Source organism: Balaenoptera physalus (genome assembly GCF_965194825.1).
Source record: "Balaenoptera physalus genome assembly, chromosome: 8".
Lineage (NCBI taxonomy): Eukaryota > Metazoa > Chordata > Mammalia > Artiodactyla > Balaenopteridae > Balaenoptera > Balaenoptera physalus.
Genome location: NC_138887.1, coordinates 67313332 through 67339299, shown reverse-complemented (window position 1 = coordinate 67339299; position 25968 = coordinate 67313332). Strand labels below are relative to the sequence as shown.

The window sequence follows — 25968 nt, the reverse complement described above, 5'->3', positions numbered from 1 at the left end:
AATCAGATACAAAATTTAAAACTCGGAAACTGTCTGAAAGTAGGAATTTAAGATAGTGACCATGATATGGCCCTCTGAAATCTGGAGTTAATAAGACTGACCTACCCCCCCCCCCAAATATTGTGAGAATGGTGTGTAAAGGGAGGATGGAATGATTTTGTTCATATAAAGATTAGAGAAATGATTAGGCAGCATCAGGGGCTTCAGAGCTGGCAGGGGCTGTGAGGACACTTGTTCATCAGCTGGACTGTATTTGGTTATTGGTTTACAGTATTGGTATTTCCTTCAGGGAGTTCTGTCTTTATATCCCGGCTTATTCAAAACCAAAGCCTTAGTTTTCCACCTATAAAAAGGAGAAAACAGGGGCTTCCCTGGTGGCGCAGTGGTTGAGAGTCTGCCTGCCAATGCAGGGGACACGGATTCGAGCCCTGGTCTGGGAGGATCCCACATGCCGCGGAGCAACTAGGCCCGTGAGCCACAATTGCTGAGCCTGCGCGTCTGGAGCCTGTGCTCCACAACAAGAGAGGCCGCGATAGTGAGAGGCCCGCGCACCGCTATGAAGAGTGGCCCCCGCTTGCTGCAACTGGAGAAAGCCCTCGCACAGAAACGAGACCCAACACAGCCATAAATAAATAAATAAATAAAAATTTTTTAAAAAAAGCAAAAAAAAAGCCTTACCCTGTTTGTTTAAAAAAAAAAAAAAAAGGAGAAAACTGTGCTTACTTTTCATAATACGAGATTTAAATGAAGTAATGCACGTAAAGAAGTAGTTTCTGGCACACGGTTAGCATTCAACAAATGATAATCGTTGAAGTGTCCCGTTTCCTGAGGGAGACAGAGTAACAAACAACTAGAAGAAAATGTGGCCAGTGCCGCAAGGTCAGTGAACAAAGCACTAAGCAAGTGTGCAATGACACAGGTGTACTGGAATTCTTTTTGAGCTCCACCTAAATGGATCTGATGAACTGGCTGGGGTTACCTTCTAAGTTTCCAAAGATGAAAACTCTGGAGAAGACTGCACTGTTGAGGGACAGACAGTCCTTCAAGACTTAAGAACCACTGAGAGTAAAACAACTTGGAATGAATAAACAAGAGTGTGAAAATGAAGCACAAAATGTTAACGAAAGTAATCTGCTGCTGCAGCAAATAAGTCTTTATTGGAAACACATGCACATGACTTGTAAGCAGTGGATTTTAAACAGCATGACTAACCTAAACTAATGTCATGCTGGCTTGTCATCTTTAGCTTCTTATACACTAAGCACTAACCATTTAAAACAGTACAAAGAATAAATGTGCTTGGTTCATGTTTCATTGTTCAAACAGTTTAAGCAGCCAATTAGTAGAATAAATATGTAAAAATTTGAACCAACTAATTATACTAATAAGGCCCATCTTAATTTATGAAAAGCCTGAACTACTGAGTTTAAATACATATGTATTGCTTTTATTTGTGTATTTATACAGCACATATTACATTTTTCTTAATTATAAAATTGGTACATGCTTAATGCATATAGAAGCTTTTTAAAAAATTTATTAAAAATCCAGAGGAAGAACAAAAATCATGCAAAATCCCACCACTCAGAGAAGAGAGAAAACTTTACTGTTAACTTTTATCTTTCACGTCTTTTAAACAGATACTGCTATATTTGGAGGTATAAATATATTATATCTCTATATAATATATAAATATTATAAACAATATATATCACATACAATATAATATTAATATATAAATATAACATATATTTATAAATAAAAATTGTTATTATTCTGTACACATTTTACAGTTGTTTTAAAAACATTTAACAATTCATTATGAATATTTTGCCACTTCAACAAAATTCTTCTAAAATATAACTTTTTTATACAATATGATTTTTAATGGCTGCATAGTTTTCCTTCCTATGTCATAATCATTATTATTTGGTTTTAGTTGTGTTATTTTGGTACATATACTAAGAGTTTAGTTCTCCTCTGTTTAAAGGCCAGTGTAGATGAAAATGACTTCTTAACATCATATAAAAGCACAGTTTAGGCAGTGAGAACACATATATTGGCACTAACATTGATTCTATGTAAATGATACCTATGGATGTATAAAAAGTTGGTTCTAGGGGCTTCCCTGGTGGCGCAGTGGTTGAGAATCTGCCTGCCAATGCAGGTGACATGGGTTCGAGCCCTGGTCTGGGAAGATCCCACATGCCGCGGAGCAACTAGGCCTGTGAGCCACAACTACTGAGCCTGCGCGTCTGGAGCCTGTGCTCCACAACAAGAGAGGCCGCGATAGTGAGAGGCCTGCGCACCGCGATGAAGAGTGGCCCCCACTCGCTGCAACTAGAGAAAGCCCTCGCACAGAAACGAAGATCCAACACAGCCAAAATTAAAAAAAAAAAAAAAAAAAAAAAGTTGGTTCTACATAAGAATTACCACTCTTTAGATTTTATTAGGCTACTTAAAAATTTTTTTGGTTAGCAAACTGGGTTTTCTTTGAAACCTATAATATCCAGCTACAATTAGAGTTTTGAACTAGTGAGACTTGAGTTAACGATTTTTTTTTTTTTTTTTTTTTTTTTTTTTTTTTAAATTTATTTATTTATTTTTGGCTGTGTTGGGTCTTCGTTTCTGCGCGAGGGCCTTCTCCAGTTGCGGCGAGCGGGGGCCACTCTTCATCGCGGTGCGCGGGCCTCTCACTGTCGTGGCCTCTCCTGCCGCGGAGCACAGGCTCCAGACGTGCAGGCTCAGTAGTTGTGGCTCACGGGCTTAGTTGCTCCGCGGCATGTGGGATCTTCCCAGACCAGGGCTTGAACCCGTGTCCCCTGCATTGGCAGGCAGACTCTCAACCACTGCGCCACCAGGGAAGCCCAAGTTAACGATTTTTAAAAAAATTGCCAAAAATCTCATTTGCTTCAGTAATTCCATTGCAAGGTAGGTTGATGAGCATTATGGGCTTGTAATAAGTATGATTTGGGGACCCACCCCAATCTTTCATCGGAACACCTAATCTTTCATCAGAATACCTAATCTGAAAAGGGAAATATGTTCACCTATGTTAGGAACTCTGGTCCTAACAAATAGAATGAGAACTCTGGTCCCATTTCCTGAGCATTATATGAATGAATCAACTGTAACACTAAACAAGGCAAGAAAAAAAACACCTTTCCTTCAGAATCACAAGCAGTTCTTCGATCAAAGACATTTCAAAGGATTCTCTACTTAAGCTTATCATCTGTTCTATCTCAATTTATAGTATCGTGAGACATACTTTTAAATTAGCTCCTCAAGATTTTAATCTAAATTAATCCGTTTTACACAAGACTCAAATATTTCACAGTAATCCTAGCAATGCGATGCAATGAAACTACGGATACTGCCAATTAAGTTAAACATAGGTTTAAAACCTTTTAATGTTACAATGTACAATTCTGGTATAAAATGTCTAGTCACACTCATGATAAACAGTCACTGGAGACCCTCAATCTGTATCTTTCTGAAACATGTGACATGGGAGCATGTTTCAACAGGACACCATCATGGAATGAAGTCTAGCTCCCAGTGACTTTATTTTTTTTTTATTTTATTTTTTTTCACACACACACACTGTATTTTATTTTTACAAGAGATAAATAGACTGACACCAAGCATTGTACATGGATGACTACAACAAAAGCAAGAATGATTGCAATTACCAAACATGAAACACACTCATACTATGTCATAATATTGACATTCAGTCCAGTAATCCTCCTCTGTAACAGCTCCTTTACTTTGCAGTGAAAATTGATTTGTATATTCTTTGCCTCTGAGTCCTTGTGGGATTTTTTTTTTTTTTAATTCAGACAGAAAGTCACAAAAATTATACTCATCCTCATCAGTTCACTCAGTCCCATGTAATTAATTGTTTTTTTTTTATCTTGATCTTTTGTTAGTGACTTTAGATGGGGTTTTATCCTTGGCAACTCCCCTAAAAAGACTCTGGACTTCAGTCTGAACACCAGAAGTCTTCAAAGCCTTGTAACAACAATTAGTTTCTCTTAGGTGTTCTAGAGTAGTAATCCTCTTACTTCTTTGAAAACAAAACAAACACGCAAACTGAAAATCTACCTCAAGCTTTTCTAATGGGAAAAAGTTTTATCACTGGGTCTTTTTTTCCAACTACACAAAAGGTATGATTCGTTTCAGAAGCTACTGAAGGGCTTCCCTGGTGGCGCAGTGCTTAAGAATCCAACTGCCAATGCAGGCACACAGGTTTGAGCCCTGGTCCGGGAAGATACCACATGCCGCGGAGCAGCTAGGCCCGTGCGCCACGACTACTGAGCCTGCGTGCTACAGCTGCTGAGGCCAACGCGCCTAGAGCCCGTGTTCCGCAGCCGGAGAGGCCGCCGCAGTGAGAAGCCTGCACACCGCAGCGAGGAGTCCCGGCTTGCGGTAGGTGGAGAGAGCCTGTGCACAGGAGTGAAGACCCAATGCAGCCAAAAATAAATAAATAAGATAAATAGATATTGAAAACACCAACTTATTCCATACAGTAAATTACAAAGCTGACAGCTCTCAATAGACAATTCTGTATTTTTGGATGCATCTACCTAAATCTAAGTGATGTATTCACATCCTCAAGGTTTTAGCAACAAAAGTATACATCAGTAGCTTATCTACTTAAAAATTAAAAATAAGACATATACAACTTGTACAAGGATAATCATTTTTTTCTCCTTACAATGTGTAACTCACAGTCTTTTCAAATTTTTTATCCAAGTTTTGACAGAAGTGTCTTCATAATGATTTGTTGTTTCTTACGAAGATCTCCTACCCAGTTTGCTTCTTATGAAGGATGTTAAAGGAATCTCACAGATCAACACAACAAAGGTTTTTTTTTACACTAAACTGGTAACATGTTGACTTAAGGTAGGGATTATAATTACAGGAATAGAAGTAACAGATCATGTGATGATAAAGTCATAAAGCAGAGGACTACTGACAATAATGAGGGCCAGTCCTGGGATCTCTTTGTTTTTCCTTTTTTGCTGATTACTAATATATCTTTGAAAATTTTAACTGTGGTAAGATACACATAAAATTTCCCATCTTAACCATTTTTAAGTGTATAGTTCAGTAGTAAGTACATTCACACTCTTATACAACCAATCTTCAGAACTTTTTCTATCTTGCAAAACTGAAACTCTATTCTACACCTGCTAAATAGCTCTTCACTTCTCCCTTCCTCCCAGACCCGGTAACCACCCTTCTATTTTCTGTTTCTGTGAATTTGGCCACTCCAGATACCTCATATGAGTGGAATCATAATGTATTTGCTTTTTTGTGACTGGCTTATTTAATTTACCATAATGTCCTCAAAGTTCATCCATGCTGTAGCATGTGTCAGAATTTCCTTCCTTTTTAAAGCTGACTAATATTCCATTGTGTGGATATACTACATTTTGCTTGTCCATTCATCTGCTGATGGACCCTTGGGCTGTTTTGGCTATTGTGAAGAATCCGCTATGCACATAGGTGTATAAATACAAGTATCTCTTTGTGACCCTGCTTTCATTTCTTTCGGATGTATATGCCTAGAAGTAGAATTGCTGAATCTAGTCCCAGGATCTTTTAAAAATCACAGTTCTCCTGTAAAATGTGCTACAATATTACTACATAAGCAATGAAGTAGTGAATAACAAAGCCTAGTCCTGGGTAGTCCATCAGGTGGGTTCATTCATGCCCTGGAGATTTCACTCACTCCTTCCACTTTTGCGCTCAAGGAGAATCTGCCTGAAGTTACCACATCAAGCTTATTGTACCGTCCACACCGTACTCTACTTCAAAACTTGACAGTGGGCTTCTTCACACTTTCACCGATCAATTCACAATGTTAACAACGGGTCGCAAAGACTGCATTATAAACAGGATCCCCCTACTTCTCACTCTGGTCCTCAGGAGTACCCAGAGAATGCTTCCTCCCGAATCACACAGGGCAAAACAAATTCTGACAAAGCAAGACGAGGGTTAAAGCAGGTTCCTTAAAGCTTCGGATTACCTGGAAAGTAGTAATTGGTAAATTGAAAGTAAGTAATAAATGGGAGGACCTGGAGATGAGTCACAAGCCACATGGCAGCTTTGTTCCAAAGGGAGGGGAGGGGAGGTCTAGCTGAGGAAGGCAACACACGGCCTTGGGGCTCTTCAGCAGAAACAAAGGCAAGGCCCTTCCCTCACTGCAAGTGCTGGCTTTCTACTTCTACTGCTTCTATGCAACTGGATGAAAGCATAATAAAAGTGGTTTCCTATATAAGTTTTTTTTTTTTTTGACTGTGTTGGGTCTTCGTTTCTGTGCGAGGGCTTTCTCTAGTTGCGGCGAGCGGGGGCCACTCTTCATCGCGGTGCGCGGGCCTTTCACTATCGCGGCCCCTCCCGTTGCGGGGCACAGGCTCCAGACGCGCAGGCTCAGTAGTTGTGGCTCACGGGCCTAGTTGCTCCGTGGCATGTGGGATCTTCCCAGACCAGGGCTCGAACCCGTGTCCCCTGCAGTAGCAGGCAGATTCTCAACCACTGCGCCACCAGGGAAGCCCCTATATAAGTTTTATTAACGAAATACGTATTCTGAAGAGAGAATGAAAAGGAGCCATGTATCGTTCATTCCTGGAAGTGATGATAACGCCGAGTAAGTAAAGGATCAGTCTCAACTAACTAGAAATAAGAAAATCACCACTGATTTTCACCAAGCCTGGAAATATTGTTGGTGTTTGAGGGAAAATGCAATGGCTAAAAAAGAAAGAAGGAATCATTACCTCATCATGACGGCTATCATTAACCCACAGTGGAAAAGTCATTGGGAACTGAAACTACAAATAACGATGTTAATTATAACTTCTTCAGAGCAAGATGTAAAAATCAACATTGCATAAACAAGAAAATACAAAGTATAAGTGACTAGGTTGTTGGCGAATGCCTCAAATGGTTTTTGTTCTAGACACATTGTTTTGTGATCCTTTTAAAATTATTTAACCATATACTGTGGATATTTCCCCATTTTAACACATACTCTTTATAATAAAATTCTTTTTAACAGTATGTTTTTTAATGGCTGCATCTGGACAAAATACCTTCATGTCTTTCCCCATTCTCCTTCTCAATTCCCTCTTTTGAGAATTTTCCTCTCACTCTGTACTTCCCTCCTCTCCAAACGAGGTAATGTATTAGAGAAGTTGGTTTTCCACAGAGTGGAGCATATTATAATTTGCCTACTGTAGCAGACATTGTTGGTTGCCAGCCATGAAGGACTGGTCCAAGGCAACCACATTCCCGTTTGCTAGGAATTGATCCAGAGATGGACATGGGACCCAGTCCTGGCTAATGAGACATATGGGCAAGGTTTGGAAAGCATTTTTCTCCTAATAAGAAGATCACGGTAGAAAACTCTCTGCTGTACTTCCTCCTCACCTCCCAGCTCTCTCTCCCCACCTGTGCATCTCACACCAAATGCTACTGCTTGAGGGCATGAACTTGCTACTGTAGCAATCACCCTGAAACATAAAGGGAGACATCACCTGCACACACGGAAATGCCCGAGTGTAATGAGGGAAAGAGTCTGGGTCTTTGATGACATCACTGAATAGCTGAATCAACTTTGGGGCTGCCCACCTCTAGCCTTGTAGTTAGGGCAACAATAATGCTCTAACTTCAAGCCATTTTTTCATCGTGTTGTATAATCTGCAGTTGAAAATTATTCTAACGAATGTAACTTAACTAAAATTATATTAAGTAAAACCTGTTAAGTAAGGTCACAACCTTTCATTTATAGCGCCCCCCCCAACCAAAACGCCCCCCATGGGGTCTGTACCAACATTCTTTTGTTGCCAATTATCCCATCCAAGTGGTTATCCTTTTGTCTTTGAGACTTATACCTCCTTCAATTAATGCTCACAAAATCCCCTTTCTCATTGCTATCATTTGCTGTCAATCCTTCATATTCCTCAGGGACTGTGGCTCATCCTCTCTAGCCCACACTCACCACGTTCCTGCCTGGCTCAGCATCCCAAGAACACCTTAGCTTCAGAGAACTTTGATTTCTTCAACTCCATTCCATTTTGTGCCATCTACTCCCACAGCTAAAACCAGGAATGTGTTACTACTTAACTCTCATCTTTTTTTAATTAAAAAATTTAAAAGTTACTTTAATTACATGTATTTGGATATCAAAATACCACTTAAATTTACATAAACTTATTAGACAGACAGCATAATTAATTAAACTTGGAGAGCAACTTCTTCATGCATCATTCGTTAAATCTGCCAATTCCCTCACGTCTCTGGTTCCATGGTCACTCTATCTTATCCTCTATACAAAGCTTAGTCCTCAATTAGCCCAATTGCTCTCTTTTTCAGCTGTTATACCTGTGTTGCAGAGAGCTGTTAAGGGGGAAAAATGATCACATACATGTCTATTATCAATATGAAGTCAGTCCCCAACCTTGACTACGTTAGTGCCACCAGGTAATAGTACAGGTCCCTAGTTAGCCCTCGCTGTCCCTGTAGGCTAAATTTTCACTGCTGTCCCCTACCTTATCATCTCTCTTCCTTCTCTTAGCACACTAGTGTGCACTCCACTTCCGAGAGAAATACGGACGATCAAGGGAAGGCTATCAGCTCCCTGTGCTCCACTTATACGTTTATAAGCACTGGCGTCTACCCCTCTCCCTCACCTCCTGGTGGAAAAGCTTTCTTTCCTTCTATGCAGTATTCATCTTCTTCCTATGCTCTAGATCTCCTTCATTCCAGCTTCCTTAAGTCCTTCCCCTCGCTCGACTAACCATTCCCCTTTTCTGTATCTGGGACTTCCCTTTCTATTGTCCCTTGACTAGTAAACAACCCAAGCAACCCCCTTCCTTCCTTAGCCAGTGGTCTTGACTCAGCGGTGCACATTTTCTCATTCCCCATCCACACCACGTTGCTGCAGTGAATGGAGATGCGGCAGCTCTTGGAAGATCACCAGTAACCCACCTGGCTTGCAACAGCCAATAGGATGTTCCACTCCTAACTGAACCCTGCCATGGCCTTTCACACTGGATCCCTCCCTCCTCTTCATTGTTCTCCAAAATGGAAAGATCTTCTAAGTTTCTGATTAGAAATGTAATGCATCTTCACTGCTAAATTTTAAAAAATCAAAACACAAGGAAAAAAAGGAAAGAAATAACACCCACGATTCCTCCATCCAGAGGTAACCACAGTTAACATATTCGTGTATCCTTTCATAATTTTTCTATACATGTATACTCATACATATAGTTATTTTCTGTTTTATAAATGAAATGCTAGTGTATACAATTTTGTAATTGTCTTTTCACATCATAATGTATATTGAACACATTTGCATGTCAATAAATACAGGTCTATTGCTCAATATTTTGATGTGGGCCATTTTTGAAGTCTTTACTGAATTTGCTACAATATTGCTTCTGTTTTATGTTTTGGTTTTTGGCCAAGAGGCATGTGGGATCTTAGCTCCCCGACCAGGGATCAAACTCACACCCCCTGCATCGGAAGGCGAAGTCTTAACTACTGGACCACCAGGTAAGTCCCTATTGCTCAATTTTTAATGGTTGTGTGCTATTCTGTTTTTTTAATATACTATCTTAGGCAAAGGTTTTAAGCATTTATTAAATTATCCACTTTTTAAATGTCATTTTTATCATGTTCTATATTACTTGAGCTTGTTTCTGGATTTTGACTCACTTGGTTCAGTTTAGAGTACCTTCTCTTTTAATAATAAAATATTTAGAATATATTTTCATATCAGGTAGGGCTGGTTTCCTCTTCCCGTTCTCTGTAAAATGTTCCTGGATATTCTTACATGTTACTATTCTGGACTGATTTTAAGATCATTTTATTGACTTCCCATATCTTCCCTCAAATTCTTTTAGTATTTTTTAAGAAACTATAGATTAATTGGGGGAAAACTGATACCTCTACAATAGTGAGTCTTTCTTTACACAACATGGTATGGTTCTTTTTTTATTCAAGTCTTCTTCTAGGTCCCTCAGTAAAGTTTTGTCATTTTTAAAAATATAATTCCTACACCTCTGAGGCCCCCACTAGAGTGGATCTCACTCTCATCCTTCCTTACATGTACTGTTCTGTTTCCCCACCAATCTCCTTCCTCAAATCCATCATTTACTCTCTGGCAAAGCTGATCTTAAACCTGCAAAGGTGATCTGCAAACCTGAACCTGTCAGATCATTCTCACGCTTGAATACCCTCAGACAAAGCCCACCTAGCTCTCTGGCCTTGCCTCCTGGAATTCCTGTGGACCTCCTCCATCTTCACTCACTCACTGCCTTACAGCCTCATCTTCGGACAAGAATTAGGGTCTGTTTTAATCACTCTTCCTCCACATACACTAGACTCCCAGCCCACTGTATTAACAGGTACCAATAAATGTTCATTGACTTTTCGGAGAGAAGCGAGGCGCAAACTAAATTGGAAATGACCAAGAAATCTATAAAAGCTGTTAGCTTAAAAAGAACTTACTGATTCCTCCCAAGAAGGAATCCTTTAGCAGGTAACAAAACTCCAGGGAAATCAGAAAGAAAAACAGGTTTGGATTAGGGCATAGGGACCAAAGAGGCATAGCATATAAATCAGTATTCCTACCTATTAGTTATTAAAACATCTTCCTATGTGTGTTAAGACTTTCAGTTCATTGTATCATAAATATAATACTCCTAGGCCTATAATGAACACATTGTTCTACAGCTAGGGGTATGACTACAAGCAAGTCACATACCCTCTCTCATCCCTAAGAGAAGCATTCTATGCATCAAATCGCTTTGCCTGAGTCATCACGTGGATGCAGAACTGGACAACTGGCTAAGTTTCCTAATAATACTATAATTTCATATTGTCACATCAGTGGTTCTCAATGTGTGGCGTCTTAATCCCATGCTATTGACTAAATTCTATTTCATCTTCACCACTAGCGAACTGACTAACCAAGTCCTAACTTTTCTAGACCTCAGTTTTTCATTTACAAAAATCAGGATAAATCCTGCCCTGCCTCTGTGGAACTGAGATATTGGATTGTTTTATATAATATACTTGATTTGTCAAGAATATAATACAAAATTTTAAGTGCTATTGAGCTGGACTGTAAATTCTCTGAGGAATGGGGATGTGGTACACCTTTATACTCTCCACAGCATCCAACAGGGTACCTTACACAGAGAAATCTGTTGATTTTACTTGATTTGATGAATCACTCAATAGTCTATAGATAGGCATTAAGCTGAAATATAATGACTTTTGCTCTTGGCTCTGCACAAGAGTTATATAGAATATCCTCACTAAGTAAACTGATTCCTGAGTCATTAGTGAAAAGGCTACGCTCCTGCACTGTGGTTTATCCCTTATTCGCTAAGAATTTACTGAATGCTAAGTGGAGGCGCAAAAGAAGTACAAAAGAAATTCCTCTTGGAAATGTATATAACTTAAGGGAGCCACCTGCACGTGAGATGTAAATTTCCATTTTTGAGGGCAGTATGATTTAAAAGAAAGAGCACTGGATTTAGAGTTGAAAGCACTGGATCTGAATTTTTGCTTACTAGTTATATAATCTAAGGCTGGTCACTTGCAACTGTTGTGGGCCTGGGTTTTCCCATTTATAAAAATGGAAATAATCTCAAAAAGGAGAGACTTAATAAGATACTATATAGTATTATACTATATATGTATATATATAGTATTTAAGTAGGATATTAAATATTTAAGTACTTTATATAGTATAAAGTACACACACATAATGAATTGCTACCATTTATTAAAAAGAAATATGAAACCCCTATTATGTGTAAGGCATTGTGCTAGGTGATGTTACTCACACACACCTAAGACAGAGAGCCAGGGAGCTCCTGTTTTAACAGGGAGAGAAGACATAGATATACACCTACACACTTCAGTCAGCATATGGCAAGGACCACAAATGGCACAGGGGCTACAGGCAATGAGTAAGCACTGAGGAGGAAGCAGCATCCCAGCCCATCTTGGCAGTGGGCGACTATTCAGTTTGATGTGGGGAAGCATCTGCCTAGAAGATCACGCTGGCAGAAGCTTAGAGGAGGGCAAGTGCTTAGGTATTTGGAGACCAGTAACAGCCCCCAGAGGGGGTGCACTGCTAAATGGGACCACACTGCTAAGAGCTTTGTTGCTGGCCTGGTGCAGGGAGTTTACAGTGTCATGTCTTGAGGTCAACAGAAAACTGGTGAAAATGTGTAAAAAAATGGCATATTATTATTGATATTTTAGTACACAGAGTGGATGGGAGGTGCTGTAAGAAGGCTATTATTCTACTCTGGACATAGGATAGTAAGAGGCTGAACTAGAACATTAGAAACATTAGAAAGGGAAAGAGAGGAAAGGCAATCCAAGAGACAAATGCAATATGTTAGTGTTTGTTTCCACAGGTCAACTTTAGTGAGCCATCTTCTGACAGCTCTGCTACATCTCCAGGTTGGATGCTAGGTGAACTTGGGCCTGCTATTTAACCTCTACTTCCCCTCCCCTCGCATCCAGCCTTGGTTTCCTCATCTGTAAAATGCAGATAATACTTTCCTGAGGGAGGCTGTGAGGACTAAAAACAATGTGTGAATTTCCCAGCTTGCTACCAGGTTCAGAACTGGTGCCATGAAACAAGAAGAGGACCTTCCATTAGCAATGGCATCTAGCAAACACCCTAAGTTCAGATCTATCTAGTTTTCTTCAGTTAGAACAGGAACAGTCTCCCATCTTCCCAAACAGTCATTACTAAGGTCAAAAAACACCACTGTGTGCATAGTATACAATCTTAAAAATATTTATTATTTTATTTAAATCAAGTGTTATGTTGCCTGTTCTTAATTCTGAAAGTCTAAAGCTTGCTAGCATTTTAGGGTGTCTAGAAGGGTCCTTAGAAATCATCTGTTATTATTCACTGAGTGCATTGTATGTCTCTCTTTGTATATGACCCAACTTTCTAAGGTGGTTTTAAGTTGCTTTTTACCTATCCTGGGACTGATTTTTCTATGGAGCCTCCAACTGTTGAGGTTCCCTCAAACTATCCTATGGGTGTTTTCACGGGATAATAACAATTTACTATAAAAATGCAAGATAAACTTTTACTCTCTATATATATATTCAGAAGCTACTACTGAGTAGGGAAAAACATTACTAATGAATTTTTTTACATAATTAACTTTGGTTGCTTTCCCAGCTTAAATAAGAACTAGAATTTGTGATATTATTTCCTTATGTTAGGCATTAATGCTGAACTGTGTGCATTCCATTACAGAGAGGGGGAGAGGAGCAAAGGAAAGTGTTCTCTGAAAAGAACACAGCTTCATTTGGTCAAAAAAATGGTCTTTACAAGAGTTTTTATTATAGGTCGTAAAACATTGCTTACCACAATGTACCTCTTCCTTGAAAAAGAAAAGCAATCCCTGCAGTGGTGAGAAGCCGAAAACAACACACTGAGCGTATTCGTGCCTCCTTCCCATAAACACATCTGTGCATATTATCTGTTTTGGGTTGAGCTGCATGCACAGCTGTTTATGGGGGCTCAGAAGAGGCAGCGCTTCAACATTTTTTATTTCGTGTTGTTTCAAGGACTGAATTTTTAAGCTGAAGCCTGTTAGGAGAGAGGCAGCAAATGCATCTCCAGGGGAAGGAGGACCATATGCTCCTGGCTAATAACTTCTTCAATCTACAGGAAGAAGAGACTCTGGGTGGTCATATCTAGTCAGGAAAAGCATGGAGGCCAAGAGAAAAGGGGGGATCTTTAGGCTAAATAGAACTGAAGAGCATTCACCAAGGCAAAAAACAAACAACAACAAAAAAAACCACGAGAACTTGGTTAAGAACCTAAGGACTATCTTACAAAGAATTCAGCAAGTTAACATTAAAATAGGCCATTCAATAGGAACTGTCTAGGGAAAGATGGACAGCACCAAGGCTAGGAAACTCTTAGTCTCAACAGCACTCAAATACTAAGTAGATTTAAATCTACTAAATGTACTAAATGTACATTTAGTACTAAATGTACAAATGTACTAAAATCAGGTAGATTTTATACACCGAGTACTGTTCTGGTTTAAGGATGCCCCTCCCCTAAATCTTTTCCCGGCCCACCTAAAACCCCCAGTCAGCTTTTTGGATCATTCTCTTTCCAGGCACCATAAAAATCATCTTCCACTTCTCCTTAAACTGATGCTCCAAGGCCTCACCTTGGTAAATACCTGCCCATCCAACTCCTACGATTAAGACTGCCGAGGGAAAACCACCACACGAAGGCTGGAATGGTTACCTGCCCTAGTCTCCAATTTCATCTAGGCTCTCCGTACTGCCTTCTCTGTGTCTCTGGCAAGCTCCCGTTTGTTGTCCACAATGGTTACCACAAACATTCAGCCTTTGTTTGTGTTTCCAATTATGTGTCTCAAAAGAATCTTAAATTCTAAATTCTTCCTTCACCTCCTCACCTCACTCATTCATGGCTCCAACATTTAGTCATATTCTGAGCATCCCAAGTCACAGTGGCAGCTGGGACTACTCCCTTGAGATTCAGACATGCAAACTTCAATGCTTCCTGCTCATGTTTTCTAGAATATTCCACAGCAACTGATCTCAGTATGTCCGAAAATAACAATACAGTTTCTTCACTGCTATCAAACTCTGTTCTTCAGCCTGTATTTCTTTTTTTTTTTAAGGGAACACCTTTTTAATTAATTAATTAATTAATTTTAAAACTTAAAAAAAAATAAATGTATTTATTTTATTTTATTTATTTTTGGTTGCATTGGGTCTTCGTTGCTGCACACAGGCTTTTTCTAGCTGTGGTGAGTGGGGGCTACTCTTCGCTGTGGTGCACGGGCTTCTCATTGTGGTGGCTTCTCTTGCTGCGGAGCACAGGCTTTAGGTGCGTGGGCTTCAGTGGTTGTGGCTCGCGGGCTCTAGAGCGCAGGCTCAGTAGCTGTGGCGCACGGGCTTAGTTGCTCCGCGGCATATGGGATCTTCCCGGACCAGGGCTCAAACCCGTGTCCCCTGCATTAGCAGGCAGATTCTTAACCACTGCGCCACTAGGGAAGCCCCAGCCTGTATTTCTTATCTTATATAATGGCATCACCATCCACCCAAATGATCAATCCATAAATCTGACAGACATTTTAGATTCCTTCTCTTCTCCCAACCATAGAGCTAATTAGTTACCTAGTGCTACTAACTGTAGTTCCTAAATTACCTTTCAGATCCGATCTCTATGGTCCTTGTCAAGTTGCCTGTATCTCTTGCCTGTATGACTGCAATGTATCCTAACACAGCACTTATTTTTCACTTTAAGCATTTTAAATCTTTTCTCCACAGTGTTGACTAAATGATATTTCTAAAATGTAAATCTGAATCATACGGAAGTCACCTACCATTCACTGTAAGACAAAGGTAGAATTTAGCTACTGCCTAAAACACTTTCATGTCTGATCCCGAACTACCTCTGGTTTCACTTCCAGCTGTTTCTATGCTCTGAAGATGATCTGCTCTATTACATTATATCTTTGTCCCTTTGCAATGCTGTCCCCTATGCCTAGGAATTCCCTCCATTGCCCTGTTCCCCAACACACGTATATTGTACATCTGGCTCTTTCCAATTTGTCTTTCAGAACTTATTTTAAGTAGATTTTGTCCAAGTTCTGAGCAAACCCCCTCACACCCACAGGCTAAGCCAAGCGCCCCCCTTCCATAAACCCAGAGCACTCAGTCTAGTTCTGTTACAGAACTTACCCTACTTTACTGTAACCAGGATGTCTCCCTCACTAGATTAGAGCCCCTCTACACTAAGGAAGGAACTGGAAACGGGGGTGGGGTGAGAAAAATAAAGGAGCATCCCAAGCATTTTATGGACATTATTTTTTTTTACCCAGGCACTCTGCATACATTATTTCATGTAATTCTCACAGCAACCCCTTGAGTAAACTCATATTCATTATTGTAAGTCTGTGTCCCAGGCCAGCTCTTGAGCCAGGCGCGGTGTGGGCTAGAGAACCACAGTGCCTGGTCTCATGGAGCTGTCAGTGGAGGAGGACAGAGGCCGATTCTGCAAGGTCAAGAAGGTGCCTCCCACGCAGTACTGGCTCCACCTGACCGGGTGCCCCAGGTGTACTTGGCCTCTTCAGCTGTTCAGTGAATGAGTACAAAGGAAATGAACAAACAATGTTTTAAAAATGTGCTATGACCTAGCAATTCCACTTCTAGGAATTCACCCTACAGAAACAGCAGCACAGTTCAGAATAAGTCAAAACAAAGAGCGTCAATGCTGTTTTGTCTGAAAGAGTAAAAAACAAACAAAAAAACCCAAGCACCTAAAATGTCTACCAATGAGGGAATAGTTAAATAAATTATGATGAGTCTACAACGTAATATCAAGCAACCGTTAGAAAGAACCTGGGTAACGCTAACAGGCTAGCTAGATAAATTGATATCGAAAAGAACACGCCTTAGTTAGAGTAATACAGACAGCTTGATTCTATTTTGGTAAAAGAAAAGTGTACATATTTATGTATGTGTGAACATGTCTGCATTAGGGTGGCCAGATAAAATACAGGACACTGAGTTAAGTTTGAATGTTAGATAAGCAACAGATAATTTTTTAGTTTAAATGTGTCCCTTGCATTATAAGGGACCTATTTATATGAAAAAATTATTTGTTGTTTACTGAAATTCAAATTTAACTGCATGTCTTTATTTTGTCCTGTAAATCTGCCAACCCTATGTGAACACATATAAAAATGTGTGGAAGGGGATGCAGCTACGGTTAAAGGTTGTTACCTCCGGAGCTGGGGGTAAAAAGGAGGAACAAAGGGAAGAGACTTCTGCTTTTTTATGTCAAGTGCTTAAAATGGTAGACTTGTAGGTGATTTTTACTTTTTTGTGCTCTCTTAAAGTTGCCAAAATTATATATATATTTATTTATTTATTTAAATGTCCCTTTTACGAATGACAATTGTTAAGTTACTAGCCAGCAATCTTTTGAAAATATAAAATTGAATAAGTCTCTGATAAATTTGTGAAATAAGAATAAGCCTACAAGGATCATTTATAAAATACTCCACAGAAACAGATACCAGAAAGCTTCAGAATTTTCTAAGAAATGAGATGGCTCATTTTCTAAATGATAATTAATAGTGTTGCTTTATGTCTTCAACAGACTACTGCTGCTTAAAAATTGTGAGCACAACTTATTCAGGTTTTTTTTTAATCTCCACTTCCTGACACATCCTACAGACGAATCAGTGCTCAATAAACTGTATACTTTTACTAATTAAGTAAGAGCAAGAGGTGGTTCAGAAAGATAGTAAAATAATCCATTTTAGGGGAGAGCTAATGATACAAACAGTTATTGGATTGTTGTTTAGACTCATTTAGTTTAACTGTTGAAATATTTTAGAACGAAAGCTAAATGAATAATGCACTATCGGAATAACCCCAAACTTTCTTTAGGCTGAGAGTCAAAAGCTTAAAGTTCGCAGGCAAAATAACCAACGTAAAAAACCCCGAGTAGCACACGCATCACAAGACTTTATCTTGCCTTGACTATTTCCAGTCCCTGCTTTGTCCCTTTTGTTTGTTGGAATCAGCATACATGGTCTTTCAAAATGGTTTCTGAAATGTTTTATCTGGCCCGTAAGGCCGTAACCCAGATTTTAGCAAGACTTCAGGGTCATCTCAGACTCTGTCAGACGTGACACTTGTTAGCCCAGAGGTACCAGGTCTGCCAGTGCTTACTGGTGGTTCCTTAATAGCTTGTACGTCAACATAGTTTGCTTTTATTTTACACTTTTATAGTACCTCTAAGAGGAATATGGTATTTGCAGCCCCCCAACACACACACACACACACACACACACACACACACAATGTATTTATAAAGCAGTACAATGGATAAGCTAAAAGAATTGTTTTTCATCCTTCAAGTTCATAAAGCTCTTCTCTTCTGGCATTGTATTTTCAGCATTTTCTTGGTAGACGAGATACAGGCTGGAAATTGAATGTTTTTAACATTTAAAAGCCTAGCTACGACGTTTCACTACCTGTCACGTATATTTAGTTCATAGGCAAAAACACTTTACTGGAAACTTAAAATGTACCAATATAGGGTATTTGAATTTCATATCAGGAATTGTCAATACAGGCTAAAAAGGCATTAGGAAAATGTTCTGTCTCTATGCATTTTTTAAAAAATAAATTTATTTATTTTTTATTTATTTATTTTTGGCTGCATTGGGTCTTTGTCGCCGCGTGCAGGCTTTCTCTAGTTGCGGCGAGCGGGGGCTACCCTTTGCTGTGGTGCGCGGGCTTCTCATCATGGTGGCTTCTCTTGTTGCGGAGCACGGGCTCTAGGCACGTGGGCTTCAGTAGTTATAGCACGCAGGCTCAGTAGTTGTGGCTCATGGGCTCTAGAGGGCAGGCTCAGTAATTGTAGCGCACGGGTCCAGCTGCTCCACGGCATGTGGGATCTTCCCAGACCAGGGCTTGAACCCATGTCCCCTGCACCGGCAGGTGGATTCCTAACCACTGTGCCACCAGGGAAGCCCTCTATGCATTTTTAAAGTGCTCAGATATAAGAGAGGTCCAAGTGATGATTAAATCATGCCTGATGCTCTGAGTAAAGACAGAGAGGAAATATCCCATTCAAATTCCTACCCACTGGGAGAAGATTTTAGCATTACCCACAATATATAAAGAACTCCTACAAATCAATTAGAAAAAGACACACAACCCAATGTTTAAAAATGGTGAAAAATATGAACACGCACTTCACAAAAGAGGAAACCCAAATGTCCAGAGCTTATGAAAAGGTACTTACCCTTAATAGTCATCACAGCATTGAAAATTAAAAGCATAACAAGATACTACTAGAATGGTTTAAGTTGACAACAGCAAGTGTTGACAAAGATATGGAGCAACTGACCCTCCCACAGCACTGATGGAAAAACAAAGTAGTTTAAACCACTTGGGAAACTATTTGGCAGGACTACTGGTACACAGAAGAACAAAAATTTGTCTCACAGATAGGGTGTTGAGTAATAGAAGCTACACACAAAACAGCACACGCTTTTATATGAAATAAGCCAGTGTAGTGATCATCTCTAGGGAAGGAGTTATAGGCTGGGGAGGGTCAGGAAGAAGACTTTGGAAATATTCTCTTTCGTGATCTGGATGGTGGTTATATTAGCAAAAAAAAAAAAAACCCATCAAGTTGTATGCACACTTGAGATTAGTGCACTAACTTTATTATGTCTCTTATACCTCAATTAGAAAAAAAATCCCTGTCTTTCCAATATTCATCCAAATCTGGGAATTTTTCTCAGTTCAGGCATGCTTTTCAGGACCTCTCTGGCAGGTTCATCATTACAGGCCTCATGGACCCAGAGAGAGATCTCTGTTTTCCTTTAGGATCTACTTCTTCTTACTTCTGAGTAGTATAATCGATTTGCCTAATTTCCAAATGTATCAGTTTCTTCATTGGTATATGGCGGGATGACACATGTTTTTCATATCCTATTATAATAATCAGGTAATATGCATGTGTGTAAGTGCTTTGAAAAGCATTGTATCAGCATTTGGAAGAATCCAAGTTTCTCCAAACAATATTAAGGACACAATATTTTTATCACTGCCAATTCCCTGACAATTCTCAATTTCTTGAAACACAAAATGTCGAAAGTTAATTATGAGTAAGATTAAAATTGTCCAGTCCTCTTCCTTTCACCCTACAGTTCACTGCAGTGACTCAGGGTACATGCTTGTGAGGTTCTGACTCTGGACCTTTCCCACTGGGTGACCTTGGGTATGTTTGTGTATTTCATCAAAACTAAATAAAACATCATCTTTTTAAAGATTTAATATTATTTCAATGTACTACTAAGAAAGAAAAACGACTGCCAAATAAACGATGACACAATATTCTTTCTTATCGTATAGAAGTTTTAGTTATACAAATTAAAAGGGCTCTGTAGCCTTCTTCAGATTTGGATTTTCATCATGTATCATTCTTGAACATACGTCAAAACTAAAATTTAAGTGGAATAATCTGATTCAGGTATTCCAAGAATTTCTTTATACTCATAGTTCTGCTCCCCCACATCACATTTCCACTCAGAGTTCTCCATGTCTGGGTTTCCCACACAATTTTATCCTCTCTACATTCAAGAATATTGATGGTTGAGAAGTCGAACTCTGCTGTTATCTCTAGGATTTTTACCCTAGCTGTTGCCTAATTCTGCAAGTTCTCAAGCACATGTGCAGTCAGTAACAACTCAATCGTGACAGGAGCCCACTGACAGTGACTGAAAACGCATTCCAAAAGGGCATCTTAGAACTGATGAAATATGGTATCTAACCTCTTTGAACCCCAGTTTCCTCTTTAATAAAACAATATTTATCCTCACAGGACTGTTATATAGATTGAATTAGATAATGCTGGAGTAGCATATTCTGGTTTGAAAATAATTTTCCATGAGAAATTTAAAATGTGGCTCCACAGTTTCCAGGAACCCATGTTGCTGGTAAGTCTGTTGTTTTTTCACAAATATGTCAAAAATATGCTTCATACTACAATTTATTTATCCACTCAGCCATCCAATAAACATTCACTAACTGCATAGCAAAAGAATATGGTGGGCACTCTGCCAAATGTTGCAGATTCTAAATTAGAGCCCTTTTCAATAAAAATCTTGTATATCTATAATATTCTTTTATCTACCAGTTTAGCAATGCTCTCTGATATGGAAATGACAACAGATCGAGGACAATTTCTTAATGAAACTAAGCCAACGCCTAGTGATTATTACATTTTTCTTTATACACATTTAAACCTTACTTTTTATCACACAAAGAATATATGACTACGTTTATTTTAGGAAAAAGTATAAAGCTTAAACACAGAGTTAAAGTTTTACTTGACCATCTATTAGGGTTGCCAGATAAAATGTAGGAAGTTCAGTTAAATTTGAGTTTCAGATAAACAATAATTTTTTATTGTAAGCAGGCTGAATATACTGTATGGAACATACATATACTAAAAAATTTTTGTTGTTTATCTAAAATTGAAATTTAACTGAACATCTTATATTTTTATTTGCTAAATCTGACAAACTTACCACATATTCTAACCGTAATCTCTTCCAAAGAGACAGCCATTATTAACAGTTTGTATATTTTTTAAGACTTGGTCCTGTGGATTACATGAGATATACATGTACTTTAGACATATGGAGCCAGGGTATACTTACAGTTCTAAAATTGTCTCCTTCTTCCTTTTCCTCATTCAACACTATGCTTTAAAGACAATTCCTTATAGACCTATGTCATTCTTTTCAATTGTCACATACTATTCCATAATATCGAGGTCTGTTTGGTCATCTCCCTACTGATGAACACTTAGGTTATTTCTATTTTTTCCACTGTTAATGGACAGTTTCTTATTTATACCTCCTTTGCACTAACTAGTACCAGGGTTTCTCTGAGAAGTGAAAATGTTTGGTCACTGAATACATACATTTTCAGTTTTAATAAATACAGTCAAACTGCTTCCAAAATGCTATACCAACTGATATTCCCCCTAGATGTATCTGAGATTATCCATTTCTCAATTGCCTTGATAATACCTGACATTACCAAACTTTTTTTGGTTTGTTTTGCTTGCCCCAGCTTGATGGGAGAAGTATTTCAGTATTGTTTGGCTTTTCATTTCTGATTATAGTGATGTTTGAACAGCTTTTCATACTCATTAACCAGTTATTTTTCTATATGCTCACAACTCATCCTTTTAATAACGAAGACCAGTATCAATCTTGCTGGATTGTGTTTTGTATAATCCATGTTTTTCCTATCTTTAGAAAAACAGACCATTTCCCATTTCCAGTATTTTGGCACCTCTCCTAAATTCCATGAAACCTCAAAGGTTACCTGGGGCTCAGCTGTTGCAGCCACAAGTTCTTGTAATGCCCTCAGATATAATTTCCCATTTCACACCAAATTCAACAAGACTAAAGTAAATAACCACCTTCTTCTCCAAACTGACAATTGCTCTCTACTTACTTATTTCTGCTTCTCCTTTACTACTCTGGATGAGTAACCAAGTCCTGTCAAGTCTTTCTTCACAATTTCTCCTTTCTTTCCATTTAACCACCATTGCTACCCTTGTAGTACAGTCCCGATGATCTCATTTCCACACTACTGGAGCAGCAGTCCCTTTGACTGACCTATTGTACTCTCTCCTAAATGAGCACATCGCCAGCAGACTAATCAGCTTAAAACCCTACAATGAAAATGTCAGCCACCACCCAAAAGCCTGCCATTATTTCCCAGTGCCTATGTGATCAAGTCCATTTCTCTCCTGCTCAACCAACTTCTTGTTATCTCTTGGCTTCTTCTGGTTCGTGCAACTAGTTGTCTCAGAGGAATATCTTCAAGGTACTACACAACTGCCACTTTCTTCAAGAAGCCAGTCCTTATTTTTCCCTCTCAATCCCTACAGCATTTGTCATTCTGTAACACTCACACGGCATTGTTATATACTGCCTTATGTGGTGGCTATTTATATTTTATTTTCTCTTTCTAGATTTTAAACTATCTATAAGTTGTGTTTATATGATATATTCATATTATTTAGCATAGTGGCTTCAACATTCTGCTGCACAAGGACTTACAGAATAAATAAGATAAAAAACTATATTTCTTCGCTAGACAGGTCTTCTTGTTCCCATTTAAAGCATGCCAATAAAGGTTGATGCATTTGAAGTACATCAAATATTAGACTATTTTAAAAATTACCATTTCAATTTGGTCAGCTGCCATCAGGAAAACATGACTAAAAATTGAGGGAAAATGCGCAGATGTTAAATATACTATATTATTTCCAGGGCTTTCATTTCTCAGGTGTGTCAGTACACAATGGAAAATTCTTAAAATCAACTCCTTAAACTTATGATGACATATTGTGTGTTCTATACTTAGAAATTTCAGAGATAAAAGTTTATAGGATTTGATTTTCCAGAGAATCTGAAGATTTTTTTTACAGTAAGGAGGTAACTGTTGTATCATAGGCAAGAAAGAGATGGAAGGGAACACAAAAGGCGTTTTATAGTCAGCAAAGCCCAAAGCAGAAGGAAGAAAGGGCTTGAGAGACACCAAATAGATCAAGTGACCTTTGTGGATCATTAAGGCCTCCGTGCATAATCCACTTGGTATCACTTTAGATAATCTAATAAACTACTGTCATCACCAGTCAGACCCTGGTGTAGTGCTGTGACTAGCTTGGGTCTCTACATTTGAAAAGTACATGAGGGTAACGAGGAAGTACACAGGTGAACAATCATCATCCTTTATATCCTTAGGATGGTGGACTGTTTATAAAATACTTTATACATTTTTAACTCATTTGATTTGCACATTTTAATCCTTGTTTTACACATAAGGAAACTAAGGCTCAGAGAAGTTAAGTGTCTTGCTCAGGTCACATGGTTAGTAACCAGAAGTCTTGTCGCCATGGACTCTCTTTCTCCACGTCAATTAAATGAAATGAAATAAGCAGACAGTATCTCCTGAGCCTTAAGACCTTTCAGTATTTTAGTGCTTCCCCAAATCCAGTTGAAGCGCTGCTTCCTAAGGCTCAACAAAAGGCAAGTATATAATTACTTGTATTCCCCTCCCCCATGTCCCCATCCATACCTGTGGAATTAATGAATGTAAATATGAAGTTTGCAAGGTGATTTTTGTATCATAAGATCAACTTACAAAATAAAGTATAAGCCAAGGACCAAAGCCAAATCTCAAATTCTTCAGGGTGGGGATGCTAAGTTCTCATTCCCTTAATCATGTGTGCATTTTTGATACTTTGAGCCACTACTGCACCTCCTTTACCTCCTTTATATATTTCACAGGGAAGGTCTGACTGCTTTGCAGCATGTGCCCTGTGTGTCCTGTAAGTTTTTGAAGGCATTCTGCTTTACTTATTTTTAGCCATCTCTAGTCCTGGAATGGCACAGAGCTTTGTGTATAGAAGGTGTGCAATAAACATTTATTGAATTGAATAGCTTATTTGACATATATCCTTATTTGACAAATATGCAAGTAACTGTGCTGGAAGCTACCAGGGAAATAGAATAAGGAACAAGAACTCTGACAGCGCATGAACATTACTGAAATGAAATAAGTAGACAAATCAGTACAGCTCTCCATGGAGAAACAAAATACACGTGGAATGAGGCTGTATTTAAAGAGAATAAAATGTTAAGAATGAAAGTTCTAGCAAAGAAAGCATTCCGGGATTCTGGGGTTAGGTAAGTAAAAACAAGGGCAAAGTTCAAACTAACATTGTTTTTAGAGGAATGTGCAAGTAAGTATAGTAACTCATCCAAACCAACAACAAAATGTTTTAAGTATAGGTCTTTATTATAGTAAATAATTAGAAATAAGAACAAAACCACATTTATATGGCTTTTGGAAAGCTCACTGAGTAGAATACCAGGGCCTGGGATACAGTTCTAGGACTAGTCCAAACTGCATGACTTCTGGCAAATTACCCAACTTGTTTGGAACTCGCTTCCTTAAATGTAACGTCCAAAGGCTAGACTGTATCAATTCCAAGGTATTTTTTAATTTTGAAAATTTTACAATTTCATTGATTTGTGTATAAGTGATACCTTCAAGCTGTTAAAAATGCCCTCCTAAGTAGGTTAAAAATGATTCTTCCGGTTTTGTTGACACTTCTAACTAATAGAGTCTACTAGATAAACCTTGTCAACTTCCCAAGATTTCAAGTTGAACTGGCTGTATAACATATTTGGGAAATTACAAGAAAGGGTAAAATGGGAATGGGATAGATGCACATGATCTACAAAGAATATACAGTCATGGTGACAAAACCTTAGTACAATAAGCCATTTCTGAAGAAAAGTAAAACAAAGAAATGAATTTATGTCACATTGTGGAAGGTGAGCCTTTTCAACATCCCAGTCTTTGGGGACCTGATGGAACTAGAATGTTGGCTTCGAAAATCTGTCCTGTTATACTTGCAATGTAAATTTCAAGTGTATTCTGATAGGTTTCTGTAAACTCTGTTTCGGTTTAATCCAGCTTTCACAATATAAAAATGTACCTGGCATAAATGAATTTTTAAAAAAAGGGTTTAATGATATTTAACGACAGATTTTATAATGGCTTATTAAAACTATTCCTAGGTTTTGAGGCAGAGTACGGATTACCACCTAAACAACTATAAAGTATATTTTCTATAGGGATGTTATATTTGAACATTACAGAAGTTGATAGTAAAAATTACAGTCTGGCAGGTCTTCTTATTTTTCACAAAGGAAGGAGATACAGATTCTAAAATCTACAAAACACTAAATAAACAAAAAGAAATTCCAAGAGTGGTTTCTAATCTGCCTGGAGGAGAAATGTAACACAGTAATTCCTTCAAAATGCCAAAATTCTATTTTCAGTGGTCTCTCACAATCTTTACCTGTTCTCAAATAAAGGCATAAGATACTAAGTCACTAGAAAAACTGCTAAGAAGTCTGAAGGTGATAATGAATCCCCTATTTCAGATGCCAGATTATTACTGATATTTAAAGAAGAAAAAGGGTATTTGGGATAAACTTTGTCAAACTAAGCTGGGTTCTAATTCACAATTGCTTTAAAATTCCTGTGTCATTCTCCCAAAATTTAAAAAAAGCGTGGCGCAATGGTTAAGAATCTGCCTGTCAATGCAGAGGACACGGGTTCGAGCCCTGGTCTGGGAAGATCCCACATGCCGCGGAGCAACTAAGCCCGTGCGCCACAACTACTGAGCCTGGGCTCTAGAGCCCGTGAGCCACACCTACTGAGCCCGCGTGCCACAACTACAGAAGCCCACGCGCCTAGAGCCCGTGCTCCGCCACAAGAGAAGCCACC

The 25968-nt window shown here is 38.7% G+C and overlaps 1 protein-coding gene across 5 annotated transcripts in view; it reads right to left on the bottom strand.

Annotated features, from left to right (window-relative positions):
- CDK6 (cyclin dependent kinase 6) overlaps positions 1–25968 on the bottom strand; it is a 228620-nt gene that overhangs the window by 119132 nt on the left and 83520 nt on the right. The window lies entirely within an intron of this gene.